Genomic DNA, 17448 nt, shown 5'->3' with positions numbered 1-17448 from the left:
TGATGGGATAATTTTAATGAAAACAATTTAATAATCATATTAGACAATTTCTGAAATACTTGAGAAAGGCGGAAAGGAGATATATAATAAATTTGACTAGCCTTCCAACTACACTTTCTGGACATTAATTGAATCTGAAGTGATCAGATCTATATAATCAGTCTTTCACTGGATCAGATCTATAATCAGTCTTTCACTGAGAAACTGACTTACACAGCACAGTGCAAAAATGAACAGGGCAATGTGCCAGCCATTGAATATTACATTTATCAGATAGAATCTTATGGTTTTAAACAATCGATAAGGACATTTCTATAAAAACTGTCTATTTCCAAATTTCTAGTATAAGCCAATAATGTACCTTTAATGTTTTGTGTTTTGACACTATTTCGACACACAATCTCAATGTCACATAAGTTCTGTACATTAGCTTATAAGTTGCAAAAACTACTCTCTGAAGTAGAAAAAGTACACATCATTAATATACTGTAAAATCGTAAATAGTATCCTTAAGGTAACTACAATACATCACTGTCATCACAGTCTTCTTTTTTATCTTAACCAATGCCTATTCTTTCAAATACAATTTTTAACATATTACCGAACTTTTTCTTGTGATTCGAATAGCTTCTAATTTTGTGAAACTCACACAGCATGTGTACCTTGAACTCTATGATGCTATCGGATCCTAATTTGTTAAGGACGTAGTTAACAAAATTTCCCAGCAACCAGTGCACAGCGTTATTTTTTGCTTCTGGGAAATAGCGTGCGTCAGGCCTGTGTATCAATGACAGCGATATATACTCAGGGGATGTTCTTGTAATCAGAGCTATTTGCTCTCGGACCCACTTCCAACTATTCATGTGACCACTGCAAGTAAATCTGTGAATTACTGTGTCAACTAGATGGCATTGTTGACATAAATTTGTTTCACAGAGTCCGATTGCGTGCAGTCTTTCATTGGTGCTAACTATGTTGTTAACTGTCTTGTACCATGCCGTTTTTATGTTAGACGTGAGCACATTAGAACTAATGTTTTTCCAAATCTCAGTCCACTCAATGTTTGGAAACTGTCGTTCTATTTTGTTTCTTCCTTCGCTTTTCTTTCGTTCCCGCATTATGGCTCTCGATGTTAAGTGTCGTGACTGCCTGAGTTCGACACTGACATAACTAAACTCAACATAGAAAATCCTCACGTGCTGTAAGCGACTGTTGATATTCTGCACGTCAATCGGGGGAAGCAGGCTTGGAGGTTTAATGATCTCGAAAAGTTGGCTGGTTATGCTTTCTCGCGAGTCTCTTATTAAATTAACTTGCCTTTTGATAAAAAGAGCAGAGGCTTTATCCGTTATATCAGTTAATCCTAGTCCACCATTTTTAGGATCTAAAGTGGCTACTTTAGCAGGTACTCTGAACACTTCACCTCTCCACAAAAAGTTGGTGATTTTGGACATTATTCTCCTCGCTATCATTCTCGGTATTGGAAACAGCTGGGCGGTATAATAAGCCTTAGCAAGGATGCATGAGTTGATATACTGTGTTCTTTGAACTTGGTTCATATATAGAGTTAAATTCTCTACAATGGCTCCTTGCACTTTATCTGCTGCAACTTTCCAATTTAAAGCCGTCATTTTCATAGGACATGCTGTCAGGGTGATCCCAAGTGTTTTATGTTGTCGGACAATTTTTGCCCACTCGACGTTGATATTATCAAAACCTCTGAGATTTAACATCTTACTTTTTTTTTCGTTTGCATTGGCTCCAGATGCTCTACAGTACGAATCAATCACCGTTGCTAGCGTGGTTACCTCGTCATTATTCCTTATAATGACCCCTATATCGTCAGCATAGGCTCTTATAACTGTTTTATTTCCTGATAATGTTAAGCCTTTTAATGTTGCATGGACATGTCGGAGGAAAGGTTCCAGCGAAATGGCGAAGAGCGACATGGACAGAGGACTTCCTTGAGGAACACCTCGTTGTATTTTCATCGGCCTGGATTGTTGACAATTCACCGCTATTTTAGCATTTATTCCAGTTGCTATGTTCTTAATCAACTGTATGACCCTATCGTTGAAACCTATTTTCTTCAATGTCTGTAGAAGATATTCATGATTTACTACATCGAACGCTTTATAAAAGTCTAAAAACAATAAAGCACACTTTATGTTTGTTACAGAAGTTATTGCAATGATATCCCTGAATTCCGCTAGATTTTGGAAAATGGTTCTGCCTTGTGCACAGTTCTGATGTTGACTAATAATTTTATCTGTAAGGCATGAAATTTTCTTGTTTATTATTCTAGCTATTAATTTATAATCAGAATTCAGCAGTGAAATTGGACGAAAATTATTTAAATCTTTGTTTCCATTATTTTTTGGCACCAATACAATTTTACTCTCCTTAAACTCAGCCGGAATCATTTTCCCCTGAATAACCTCATTTACAATGTCCGTGATTTTTGCACCTACTATTGGCCAGCAACGGATGTAAAACTCTGCTGGCAGACCATCCGGTCCTGGGGATTTTTTTGGTGGTGAGGCGCACAGAGTCTCATACACGTCTTCTTCAGTGACAACCTCGAGAAAATTTTCGTTGTCATCATCTGTCAGCTGTGGGGCTAGGATGTCAAGGAATTCTTCCAAGGAAGCATCTCTACTTTGATGTACAGAATATAGCTCGCAATAATAGCGATAAATCTCGTCCATGATATCCTGCTGGGTTCTGAGAATCGTACCGTGTTTTGTTCGAATTTCATCAATAAAAGTCCTTCTCCCGTTTTTCGTATGCTTCACTAAATGATATAGGGAAGTAGTTTCATCTTCTGACACCGAATTTGCCTTCGATTTTATTTTCAACCCTTCCATTTGACTTCTCTTGATATTAAGTAACTTGGCTTTGACTTTTTTGATGTCTGCTATCCGAAGTGAGGAACCTGCTGAGACTTGATCATATAGATCTCTCAAAACGGAATAGTAATACTCTATAGTGCATTTCATTTCCCTTGCGCTCTGGGCACTGTATTGAATAAGAACTTTCCTCAACTTTGGCTTTGCCATTTTAACCCACCAGTCAATAGCAGTGGCATATCTACTACGGGCTCGCAGGCATATTGCCCATGTTTCTTTAATCAGATCTTCTAAACCATGATTTACTAACAAGGAAGTGTTCAAATTCCACTGATTCTTGAATCGGCGAACCGGCTGTCTTGTTAGATTTATGCAAGCTAAGACACTTGAATGGTCTGAAAAGTACGTAGGAATGGTTTCTACTTTTGTCACGGAAGTTTCAAGATTTTTAGAAATATATAGTCTATCAATCCTGCTGCGTGATATTGCCGTGACATAAGTGAACTCAACACTGGAGGGGTATTTGATTTCCCACACATCCTTTAATTCTAAACCAGTAACTAGTTGTTTTAGTTCACTTGAGAAATTAAAATTAGGTAACTGATCTTTTCGATTTAAAACACAATTAAAATCACCTCCAAGTAATAACTGTCTTGGCGATTTCCTTAACAAGTATATCAGGTCATCTTTGAAGAAACGTGCCCTGTCAGCTCGATGAGAACTTCCTGAAGGGGCATACAAGTTGACGATAGTCACATCATAGATATTTAGTCCTATTCCTCTTCCGGATTCCAGTCGTTCCACCTCGCTTACTGCAATCCCTTCCCTCACCAAAATAGCTGTTCCAACACTTGTTTCGGTAGACACATTTATGTAACTGACAAAACCGGGGATTACCAAATCCGAAATTAGAACTTCTTGTAACAGGGCAATATCAGTCGCGGATTCGTACAAAAATTCCTTAAGGGCCAATAATTTCAAACCGGTCGTGATTTTATTTATGTTTATAGTGGTGACAGAATAAGATTGCGTCATTGTGCTGTCACTATGTAGTTGTTTTGGTGAACTAATATAGTTTCATGTGGTTCAGGGTTCAGTTAAGCTGTAACAGCTTTCTCGGAAGGCTGAACATGGAATAACACTTCAGTCAGTTTATTAGTTACTGTCCCGTTTTTTTCTGCTTCTAATGTTTCCTCTTGTAACGCAAGCAGACTGATTTCCTGGTAAACTTTCTGATTTTTCCTCCAGTGATTCGTGTACGACCGTTTCGGACTGAACATTCTTTGGGCTTGGGTCGCCCCTACCGGATTTTCCCTTCCCTTGGTTACGAACTACATTCTCATTTGGTTGTGTCGGTATTTTACTTCGCGGCTTATCTGGAGCAGCAGCAGACGCTTTCGCAATTTCGGTTGCCGGCACCTGCCCTGAGGTGTTGACCGTGATTTCAGTTTGGCCACCACTTCCTCTTTCTTTATTAATTTCACTCACTTTCTGATCGAGGGAAACAAGTGGAGACTGCAGTTTTGCAACCTCTCCCTGAATCTGTTTATTAACAGATAGATTCTGATCTTTGCAATCGGCTACTGCACCTGATGTTTCTTGCAAATTAATGCTGCTTATACCCCCTTCATCTTCTGGTACCGTATGTGTATTATCTTTCTGTTCATTAGTTTCCATTCGCATTTTGCCTTCAGGTTCCTCTGCCTCCTCATCGCACTGTTTTTGCTTGCGAAGTGAGGGAGTGGGACAAGACAGCTCGTCCTCTGAACAACTATCAGTTATTTCCAGAGGTCGTTTTTTCGGTTGCGTTTCAGTTTCACGAGTAGTGGCAACAGGGGTTCCTTTTGTTGTTAACGGGGGAAATTGACTGTTATCGTGAAGGGAGACATCAGCTTGGCCCGCTGCGTTAACATCCTCAACCAGTTGTTCCGGGCTATTCTTTGGTAACAGATCATTTAAGGTAAGCTTCTGACGCTGTATCAAATTACTTTTAAGAACAACAGTTCGCCGCGGGCATTCCTGTCTGAAGTGGCCGGTTTCGTTACATATATGACATGTAGCTTCCTGACCTGTATAAACAATTTGTGCCTTATACCCACAAACAGTTATGTGAGATGGAATATTCGTCTTAACGTCCATCTCTACACAGCGGACCCCGTTAAAACACTGCAGTTTAAAGCGAGGCGACCATCTTTCATTTGCAATTGATTTAACGTCTCCGTAGTTTGAAAGAGCTTCCTTAATCTTATCATTTTCAATTTCAATGGGAAGATTCAAGACACGAACGGTCTTGTAATGAATGTCCGCTCTATAGATGGAAACCTTACTTTTATAACCATTTCTATGCACAAAATCTACTTCATAGCCCCACTTTCGTAACACTTTATCAACAGTCGAAGCACTGATTAACTTGACAAAAACACAGTATTTTTCCTGATCCAGTTGCCAGGTATGAACGGTTTCAGAATTTAGACCAATTACCTGTGTAATCCAGTCATCTATTTCCAGGGATGTCGGCTGAACAGGACGGGATTCCTTGTCAAAAGCAAATACCAGAGTATTCTTCCTGAGGTTTGTAGCCATGGTTAATCCAGCGAAGCAATTTCGGTTAAACAACCGAAATTCCAAGTAGCAGCAGCAAGACCAGAAAGAGCGATCAGATCACAAGGAACAGGAACGAACACGGAGATTAACGGACGGACGGCACTCGGCGGAGCACAAGTACAGCGATGTAAACACTGAAGTGCAGCGCAACAGTTAACAGCGGCTACTCGCGAGCGCGGCTGAAACGGAACTGCGTGGTAGGCGGTAATGCTACCGCTGCGCTACGGAGGCGGATTATAATATTTATGTCTCACTACCATAAGTTAAACGCCTGCCCGACTAGCCGCTCGGTCTAACGCGCTGCTTCCCGAGCGGGAAGGCGGTTTTCCATCTGCCTCGGCGAATGCGGGCTGGTTCCTCTTATTCCTCCTCAGTTACACTAACTATGTCGGCAACACTGTCTCCACGTAGGCGTACACCATAATTACTCTACTACGCAAACATCTGGGGTTACTCTCGACTGCTATGAGACGTTCCCGAGTTGGGGTGGGGGGGTGTCCACTGGGAACCGAACCGCAAAATAACCCTGGGTTCGGTGTGGGGCGGCGGTGGGGCGGGTGGACTGCTGTGGGGTGTTGTGGGGTTGTGAACCACTGAGGTCTACGGTGGGACACAGTCTCTCCCTCGTTTCTACATCCCCAGTTCAATACACCCACATACACACACACACAATAGTTAAACTCGGTAATTTACAGGGGATAGCCAAAATAATGTGAACAGTGCTAGTAACAGGATGGTTGTATTTGACGGTCAACAACGTAGGTAAAGCACGTGTCGCGCTGAACTGCACGAATTCAGTACGGACTAGGCACCAGTGCAGGTTGTTTATGAGTAGTCCACATGTAGTATCTGCATTGAGAGGCCGAGGTCAACGTGCAGTGAAAGACCTAACAGAGTTAAGAGGGCTGATTTTGGAGACCCCATTAGCTGGAGTATCAGTAACGAAGACATCCAACTTATTGAATGTTTCAAGAGCAACTGTCATGACAGCCTACACAAAACATGGAAAGACATCATCGTGCAAACGTAACAATGGGCGCAAACCAAAACTAAATGATAGAGATCGTCGTACGCTAGGACAAGTTGTGGCCAAAACAACACAAAACTACGGCAGCTAAAGTGACTGCAGAGCTCAATAACCATCTTCGAGACCCCGTATCTATCGACTCTGTCTGCGAGAACTCCATAAAGCAAGTATTCGTGGAGGAGCTGCTACACCGAAACCATTAGTGATGACAGCCATCGCAAGGAAGCGTAAAACATGGTATCAGGAGCATAAATCCTGGATAGCTAATGAGTGGAAACACGTCATATGGTCAGAAGAATCAATGTTTTCCAACATCGGGCAGGGTTTAAGTCTGGGCAACACCAAAAGAAGCCTACAATACTGATTGCTTGATTCCAACGGTTAAGTATGGAGGTGGATGCGTGAGCAGCCATATCATGGTATTCTGCTGATCCCATCACTATTCTCAAAGGTCATGTTACAGCCAACAATTATGTGAACATATTAGGTGATCAGGTGCACCCTGTGGTTCAGATGTTGTTTCCCAAAAATGTTGCCATATTTCAGGACGATGATACACCCTTTCACACAGCCAGGACAGTAAAATCGTGGTATGAGGTGCATACAACTGAAATGCAGCGTCTTCCCTGACCAGCAGCACAGTCCCCGGACTTGAGCATTATTGAACCCTTGTGGACGGTATTGGAGTGCAGGCTCCGGAGCAGATTTCCGCGCCCCTCGTCACTACAGGAGTTAGAAGAGGTTCTGATCGAAGAGTGGCATAACATTGCACTGGAGGCTATACAATCATTGTATGCCAGTTTTCCAAGAAGAATCGCAGCTGTTCCTACGGGAAATTGGAGATCTTATTCTTTATTAATAAACCATTTCCAAGTAAGTACAGGTGTTCACATTATTTTCCCTATGTCCTGCATAAACTTTCCCTTCGAGACACATTAGAAACATAGGCTTCAAAACTATTTACTTTATCACTCTGCAGCTCACGACTCCCTTTTATGGATTGCTAATGGTAGCTCCTCAGGAAACTGAATGATTTAGCCTTCTAGATCCTGTGAATTCCCTTCCCTCCTCCCGCCGACTGAATGTAGCTATTTGGTTGGCAACGTACCTATTTCCTATTAATTAACAAAATCGTTCAACGCTCAGAGTCCTACTGCTGCAAGGGAGCACGTACTTCTTGTTCACCAACCTTGTCGTCTACTCTTGTAAATGTGCACAATACAATGAGGTGATAAAAGTCATGGGATCCGTCCTAATATCGTGTCGGACCTCCTTTTGCCCGGCATAGAACGTCAGCTTCACGTGTCATGGACTCCACAAGTTGTTGGAAGTTCCCTGAAGAAATAATGAGCCACGCTGCCTCTACAGCCATCCATAATTTTCGAAAGCTTTGCCGGTGCAGGATTTTGTGCCCGAATTAACCTCTCGGTCGTGTCCACGTAGGGCGATATGGGAAGTCAAATCATTCACTCGAATTGTCGAGAACGTTCTTCGAACCAATCGTGAAGGATTGTGGCCTGGTGATACGGCGCATTATCATCTATAAAATTCCGTCGTTGTTTGGGAACAAGAAGTCCATGAATGCTGCAAATGGTCTCCAAGTAGCAGAACATAGCCATTACCAGTCAATGATAGGTTCAGATGGACCACAGGAACCTCCCATCCCATGGAAAAACAGCCCACACCATTTTGGAGCCACCACCAGCTTTCACAGTGCCTTGTTAACAGCTTTGGTCCACTGCTTCGTGGAGTCTGCGCCTCGGTCGAACCCTGCCATCAGCTCTTACCAACTGAAATCGGGACTCATCTGATGGACGCAGTTTCCAGTCGCCTAGAGACCAAACGGTAAGGTTGCGTGCCCATGAAGGGCGCTGCAGGCGATGTCGTGCTGTTAGCAAAGGCACTCGCGCCAGTCGTCTGCTGCCGTAGTTCACTGAAGCCAAATTTCTCCGCGCTGTCAAAACGAATACGTTCGTCGTAAGTCCCACATTGATTTCTGCGGTTATTTCGCGCAGTGCTGCTTGTCTGTTATCACTGACAACTCTACTTAAATGCCGCTGCTTTCGGTCGTTAAGCGAAGGGCGCCGGTCAATGCGTTATCTGCAGGTAAGGCCTGAAATTTGGTATTCTTGACACTGTGGATCTCAGAATATTGAGTTCCTAACAATTTCCTTAATACAATGCCCCATGTATCTACACTCCTGGAAATTGAAATAAGAACACCGTGAATTCATTGTCCCAGGAAGGGGAAACTTTATTGACACATTCCTGGGGTCAGATACATCACATGATCACACTGACAGAACCACAGGCACATAGACACAGGCAACAGAGCATGCACAATGTCGGCACTAGTACAGTGTATATCCACCTTTCGCAGCAATGCAGGCTGCTATTCTCCCATGGAGACGATCGTAGAAATGCTGGATGTAGTCCTGTGGAACGGCTTGCCATGCCATTTCCACCTGGCGCCTCAGTTGGACCAGCGTTCGTCCTGGACGTGCAGACCGCGTGAGACGACGCTTCATCCAGTCCCAAACATGCTCAATGGGGGACAGATCCGGAGATCTTGCTGGCCAGGGTAGTTGACTTACACCTTCTAGAGCACGTTGGGTGGCACGGGATACATGCGGACGTGCATTGTCCTGTTGGAACAGCAAGTTCCCTTGCCGGTCTAGCATTGGTAGAACGATGGGTTCGATGACGGTTTGGATGTACCGTGCACTATTCAGTGTCCCCTCGACGATCACCAGTGGTGTACGGCCAGTGTAGGAGATCGCTCCCCACACCATGATGCCGGGTGTTGGCCCTGTGTGCCTCGGTCGTATGCAGTCCTGATTGTGGCGCTCACCTGCACGGCGCCAAACACGCATACGACCATCATTGGCACCAAGGCAGAAGCGACTCTCATCGCTGAAGACGACACGTCTCCGTTCGTCCCTCCATTCACGCCTGTCGCGACACCACTGGAGGCGGGCTGCACGATGTTGGGGCGTCAGCGGAAGACGGCCTAACGGTGTGCGGGACCGTAGCCCAGCTTCATGGAGACGGTTGCGAATGGTCCTCGCCGATACCCCAGGAGCAACAGTGTCCCTAATTTGCTGGGAAGTGGCGGTGCGGTCCCCTACGGCACTGCGTAGGATCCTACGGTCTTGGCGTGCATCCGTGCGTCGCTGCGGTCCGGTCCCAGGTCGACGGGCACGTGCACCTTCCGCCGACCACTGGCGACAACATCGATGTACTGTGGAGACCTCACGCCCCACGTGTTGAGCAATTCGGCGGTACGTCCACCCGGCCTCCCGCATGCCCACTATACGCCCTCGCTCAAAGTCCGTCAACTGCACATACGGTTCACGTCCACGCTGTCGCGGCATGCTACCAGTGTTAAAGACTGCGATGGAGCTCCGTATGCCACGGCAAACTGGCTGACACTGACGGCGGCGGTGCACAAATGCTGCGCAGCTAGCGCCATTCGACGGCCAACACCGCGGTTCCTGGTGTGTCCGCTGTGCCGTGCGTGTGATCATTGCTTGTACAGCCCTCTCGCAGTGTCCGGAGCAAGTATGGTGGGTCTGACACACCGGTGTCAATGTGTTCTTTTTTCCATTTCCAGGAGTGTAGTTCGAACTAACACTCCGCGTTCAAAGTCAGTTGATTGCCACCGTGTGGCCATAATCACTTGAGTATAAATGACATCTCTTGCCATTGCACTACCCTTTTATACCTTGGGTACAACATACTATCGCCAACTGTGTATGTGGCTATTGCTATCGCATGACTTCTGACACCTCATGGATCTTTCGTCTGCTTTTCAGTTTCGATGCCGGCTGTTGTGACTGAGCGGTTCTAGATGCTTGAGTCTGGAACCGCGCGACCGCTACGGTCGCAGGTTCGAATCCTGCCTCGGGCATGGACGTGTGTGATGTCCTTAGGTTATTTAGGTTTAAGTAGTTCTAAGTTCTAGGGGACTGATGACCTCGTATGTTAAGTTCAAAAAATGGTTCAAATGGCTCTGAGCACTATGGGACTCAACTGCTGAGGTCATTAGTCCCCTAGAACTTAGAACTAGTTAAACCTAACTAACCTAAGGACATCACAAACATCCATGCCCGAGGCAGGATTCGAACCTGCGACCGTAGCGGTCTTGCGGTTCCAGACTGCAGCGCCTTTAACCGCACGGCCACTTCGGCCGGCGTATGTTAAGTCCCATAGTGCTCAGAGCTATTTGAACCATCGAACCTTTCAGTTTCGATGTACTGCAGGGATCAGACGTACTTTCTAGCAGTCAGTGCTGAACTGCTTAGAGAGAAGCTTACCTAGCGAGGTGGCGCACAGGTTAGCACACTGGACTCGCATTCGGGAGGACGGCGGTTCAAACCTACGTCCGGCCATCCTGATTTACGTTTTCCCCGATTTCCCTAAATCGCTTCAGGCAAATGCTGTGATGGTTCCTTTGAAAGGGCACGGCCGATTTACTTCCCCACCCTTCCCTAATCCGATGCGACCGATGACCTCGCTGTTTGGTCCCTTCCTCCAAATCAACCAGCCAACCAGAGAGGCTCTTGATCTACTGACTGCTGGCGTCTCTCTCGGCCTTTTCGGGCGACCTTTGCTTAACGACTGTCTCAGGTTCGTCCTCCACTCCTCTGTCCTCAGGATGAAGAACCTTAGATAACGTGAGGCTTGCCACTCCCTCGTGCCGACGAAACGTCAGAATTAAATGAAGTCTGTCGAAGATCCCGAGACAAAAACCAACAGGCAATACGTCAGCAAGAGATCACCAGGGCCTCAATAAACTTGTAAAAAATTTCGTTGCGCAGAGCACTGCGATTTGGGAGCAGCGCCATTCGCGTCGGTCCAGCTGCATCCGGTACATTCCGGAGCAGGTGGGTTGCCAGGGAATCCCCGAGGGGACGACGTCCTTGCTGGACGCTCTCTGCAAACACATTAGCGCGCGGTGCACACGTCGCGAGACAAACAGCTGCCGCACGGTGTCGGCTGCCTTCCGGCTTCGCGTCCAGGCCATGTCGCAGGCGTGTGCTTCTGATTTTACTACTGCTTCTACTCCTACAGAATTCTCCTTAGTCTGGCATGCGGCTGACGTAATATTACGGCGCTTACGGGAAATGAGAATGTGCGGCGGGTGTAATACTACGTCACGTCATTTACGATGATTTACCGCGGTTTCGAACGTATTTTTACGGCTCCCACAATCATCTGCGAGGTCTGCAGGTTTCGTATATGACAGTACTGGTATCACTTTAACAATTCATCGTTTTTGAAACCTACGTCATTATCTCTTACTTCACAGGCATTACGTGGCTTTCGAGTTCTCTCTGTTTTACGCGTTTTGTATGTTTTTCTGTTGATCTTGTGCTGAAAATGAGCAGTGAAGAGGAGAAACGTTTGAAGAAAATGCTTACCAAAGCCCCTGACGAGTCTACAAACGATGGAAACGAAGTATCTGATGACTATTCAGATTCCACGTCGTCTGAAAATTGTGATAGTTCTATACTTTTTTGACGATGAGTTCCTGCATGCGTTTAACGTATTATTTTCACAGATTGTGTTGTCATGGCCAGCCAGAGTGGCCGTGCGCTTCTAGGCGATACAGTCTGGAACCGAGCGACCACAGTAGTAGGGCAACCTTAGCGCCAGGCCACGCTGCATTGTTGCCAAATTTATTCAAGATGGCGGCGATGACGTAATCCAAGATGGCGGCATGTAGACTTGGTAACATCGCATGACGTTATCCAAGATGGCGGCGTTTGGAGGGAAAATAGGTCAATTGTGCTACGTCCAGTAACCTAACCTCAAGAAAAAATAGCGGGAATATTGAATTTTGGCGGGAAAATAGTCCAATTGTGCTACGTCCACTAACCTAAGACTCCAGAAGAAAAAAAATGGCGGGAAGTTTGAATTCCAACAGGATAATGCATGCAAAGACCGTATTTGTCTTTGTTATTATTATTGATTATCATTCATTAACATTTATTATCATTCATTATCTCTGTGGTATGGAATGATATGTGATCGTCCACCAGCACAATATAATAGTTACCAACAGCTTTAACTGGAGAGATCGCTGGCCCGCCAGTCTAACGAGTCCCATTATTTGGTATTAAACGAATATTTGGTATTAAAGACGCAGTTTTCCCCTCTTGCATTTCACTGTTGATCTGATAGTCCCACGCTGGTGCATGACAATAAGTGCATCCTTAAGTATATCATAATACCATGTAAAGAGCCTTTTCAGTGCCGATCGTTCTACAAATTGACTTTACTTCCAGTCTCATGTATATATATGGAACTATAACAGTTAATATTGATCAACGAGAAGTACTGATAATGTTCTGTTCGGTATTAACCTTTGTCAATGAACAACGAGATTCGTAAACGCTAAATTGATTGTCAATTGATGTTATTCCGTATGCCATTCCTCTTGTAGAGAACACATGTCAAATAAGTGGGATGCCAGGAATTCATACTAAAGCAAACCGAATATGGTCGATCCGGATTTCCGTTGTGTTTACTGTTTGGTCAGATCCATCAAAATACAGAGCTTAAATGTTTCATGATCACGTCAGAATCTGCTATGACCCTGCACGTGTAGTGAATAAACAGTTAATACAGGGGCGTGATAAAAGCGTCGCCCCCTGTACATTCAGTTAACAATTGCTGCCAGTCAAAATATAATCCTCTTGTGTAGACTCTTCCTGTTGCGACCAATTAAGAAAAAATACAGGATCCACGTTTGATTTTGGCTGCAATTACCTGAAAAAAAATTTAATAAACTAAATATGCACTCCGGTTTCAAGGGCATGTATTCAGACGTGGAAAAATCAAATGTGTAACCAAAATACACGACGAATTTGTTGAACAGAAATATACACCACGGAAAGTTTAGGTACATTTCTCGTTTTATTGATTTTAAAATGATTTCTTTTATATTTCTGCGAAAGTGAAAAAAAAAAACAGTGTCCTTTCGTAGTTTTACCTAATTTTGAGCGATAAACTTGTTTGGACAATGTACAAAACCCAGTAACCGCTGCACAACGAGTCCCCAGCAGGAGAATAAGAAAATATATAAGCGCCGTCAGAAAATGGATTTTTAATTAATCCGAAAATGGTAATGGTTTGATTTAAAAAAAATTTAGTTTAAGCATACTTGTGGCTGGTTGCTACTTTACAAACCTTATAACTGTGCTACAGCAATGACTCTCATAATGTCAACTTTCGACAATACAGCGATACATTTGTCTGTCTTGAAGCAACCACCTCCCCCGCCGAAGAAAGAAAAGAAAACAAAAATCATATCGTTCACGTGACGCGTTGGAGACAGCATTTTGGACTGCAAAAGGTGGAGTAATTTTGATTTTCAGGTATGTTGTATGTCTTGTGAAATATCCAAGTTTCTTCTCTCCCTAGTGCGTTATCCGCCATCTTGAGAAAAACACCTAAGAAATGCCACGTCCGTCAGTTTTTCCTCAGTAGCTCGCTTCCATTGCATTATAGGCAAAAACATGCCATCGTGAGTTTTAAAGAGCGTTAAATTTCCTACAAGTTTCACACGTATCAGGTTGGGAAATTCAGAACAGATACTGAGTTACGAGGCTGTGAAAACCTGAAAAAACATCAAGAAATCCCAAACACTCAGATATGTCAGTGGTTTCACCGTAATATCTCCTTTTTAGTGGAGCTTTGTGCATAATACATAATAACCATTGTTTCAGAAGATTTAGTTTCATGATTCATACAAAATATTTGTTATTACTCCCTATACATGCCGAGAAATGTTGCGTTAAAAATTTTAATGAAAGTGGCCTCCACACCGGATGGACCATCCTTAGTCAGAAATAGTATTCCTGACCATAGTATCATCTTTAAGCCATTACATATGCAATATATACTTCGTGAGATTCATGTAAAATCTGAGGAATAAGTATTACTGAAAAACGCAAATTCTCAACTTCTTATCCATTTATGTATGTTTCAACAAAATATAGTTTGAAAACAGATCTTAAATTTTATTTCCGTGATATAAATACAAGATTTTAACTTAAAAATTCATTAGTTTCTGTTGTTTTTTCTCAAATATGTTGTTAAAAATTCATTAGTTTCTGTTGTTTTTTCTCAAATATGTTGTTGTTGTTGTTGTTGTTGTGGTCTTCAGTCCTGAGACTGGTTTGATGCAGCTCTCCATGCTACTCTATCCTGTGCAAGCTTCTTCATCTCCCAGTACTTACTGCAACCTACATCCTTCTGAATCTGCTTAGTGTATTGATCTCTTGGTCTCCCTCTACGATTTTTACCCTCCACGCTGCCCTCCAATGCTAAATTTGTGATCCCTTGATGCCTCAAAACATGTCCTACCAACCGATCCCTTCTTCTAGTCAAGTTGTGCCACAAACTTCTCTTCTCCCCAATCCTATTCAATACCTCCTCATTAGTTACGTGATCTACCCACCTTATCTTCAGCATTCTTCTGTAGCACCACATTTCGAAAGCTTCTATTCTCTTCTTGTCCAAACTAGTTATCGTCCATGTTTCACTTCCATACGTGGCTACACTCCATACAAATACTTTCAGAACCGACTTCCTGACACTTAAATCTATACTCCATGTTAACAAATTTCTCTTCTTCAGAAACGATTTCCTTGCCATTGCTAGTCTACATTTTATATCCTCTCTACTTCGACCATCATCAGTTCTTTTGCTCCCCAAATAGCAAAACTCCTTTACTACTTTAAGTGTCTCATTTCCTAATCTAATTCCCTCAGCATCAACCGATTTAATTTTACTACATTCCATTATCCTCGTTTTGCTTTTGTTGATGTTCATCTTATATCCTCCTTTCAAGACACTGTCCATTCCGTTCAACAGCTCTTCCAAGTCCTTTGCTGTCTCTGACAGAATTACAATGTCATCGGCGAACCTCAAAGTTTTTACTTCTTCTCCATGAATTTTAATACCTACTCCGAACTTTTCTTTTGTTTCCTTTACTGCTTGCTCAATATACAGATTGAATAACATCGGGGAGAGTCTACAACCCTGTCTTACTCCCTTCCCAACCACTGCTTCCCTTTCATGCCCCTCGACTCTTATAACTGCCATCTGGTTTCTGTACAAATTGTAAATAGCCTTTCGCTCCCTGTATTTTACCCCTGCCACCTTCAGAATTTGAAAGAGAGTATTCCAGTCAACATTGTCAAAAGCTTTCTCTAAGTATACAAATGCTAGAAACGTAGGTTTGCCTTTCCTTAATCTTTCTTCTAAGGTAAGTCGTAAGGTTAGTATTGCCTCACGTGTTCCAACATTTCTACGGAATCCAAACTGATCTTCCCCGAGGTCCGCTTCTACCAGTTTTTCCATTCGTCTGAAAAGAATTCGTGTTAGTATTTTGCAGCTGTGACTTATTAAACTGATAGTTCGGTAATTTTCACATCTGTCAACACCTGCTTTCTTTGGGATTGGAATTATTATATTCTTCTTGAAGTCTGAGGGTATTTCGCCTGTCTCATACATCTTGCTCACCAGATGGTAGAGTTTTGTCATGACGGGCTCTCCCAAGGCCATCAGTAGTTCTAATGGAATGTTGTCTACTCCCGGGGCCTTGTTTCGACTCAGGTCTTTCAGTGCTATGTCAAACTCTTCACGTAGTATCTTATCTCCCATTTCGTCTTCATCTACATCCTCTTCCATTTCCATAATATTGTCCTCAAGTACATTGCCCTTGTATAAACCCTCTATATACTCCTTCCACCTTTCTGCCTACCCTTCTTTGCTTAGAACTGGGTTGCCATCTGAGCTCTTGATATTCATACAAGTGGTTCTCTTCTCTCCAAAGGTCTCTTTAATTTTCTTGTAGGCAGTATCTATCTTACCCCTAGTGAGACAAGCCTCTACATCCTTACATTTGTCCTCTAGCCATCCCTTCTTAGCCATTTTGCACTTCCTGTCGATCTCATTTTTGAGACGTTTGTATTCCTTTTTGCCTGCTTCATTTACTGCATTTTTATACTTTCTCCTTTCATCAATTAAATTCAATATTTCTTCTGTTACCCAAGGATTTCTATTAGCCCTACTTGATCGTCTGCTGCCTTCACTACTTCATCCCTCAAAGCTACCCATTCTTCTTCTACTGTATTTCTTTCCCCCATTCCTGTCAATTGTTCCCTTATGCTCTCCCTGAAACTCTCTACAACCTCTGGTACTTTCAGTTTATCCAGGTCCCATCTCCTTAAATTCCCACCTTTTTGCAGTTTCTTCAGTTTCAATCTGCAGTTCATAACCAATAGATTGTGGTCAGAATCCACATCTGCCCCTGGAAATGTCTTACAATTTAAAACCTGGTTCCTAAATCTCTGTCTCACCATTATATGATCTATCTGATACCTTTTAGTATCTGCAGGATTCTTCCAGGTATACAACCTTATTTTATGATTCTTGAACCAAGTGTTAGTTATGATTAAGTTATGCTCTGTGCAAAATTCGACAAGGCGGCTTCCTCTTTCATTTCTTCCCCCCAATCCATATTCACCTACTATGTTTCCTTCTCTCCCTTTTCCTACTGACGAATTCCAGTCACCCATGACTATTAAATTTTCGTCTCCCTTCACTACCTGAATAATTTCTTTTATCTCGTCATACATTTCATCTATTTCTTCATCATCTGCAGAGCTTGTTGGCATATAAACTTGTACTACAGTAGTGGGCGTGGGCTTCGTGTCTATCTTGGCCACAATAATGCGTTCACTATGCTGTTTGTAGTAGCTAACCCGGACTCCTATTTTTTATTCATTATTAAACATACTCCTGCATTACCCCTATCTGATTTTGTATTTATAACCCTGTATTCACCTGACCAAAAGTCTTGTTCCTCCTGCCACCGAACTTCACTAATTCCCACTATATCTAACTTTAACCTATCCATTTCCCTTTTTAAATTTTCTAACCTACCTGCCCGAT

Source organism: Schistocerca nitens, chromosome 2, assembly GCF_023898315.1.
Source record: "Schistocerca nitens isolate TAMUIC-IGC-003100 chromosome 2, iqSchNite1.1, whole genome shotgun sequence".
Taxonomy (NCBI): domain Eukaryota; kingdom Metazoa; phylum Arthropoda; class Insecta; order Orthoptera; family Acrididae; genus Schistocerca; species Schistocerca nitens.
This window is presented reverse-complemented; position numbering follows the sequence as displayed.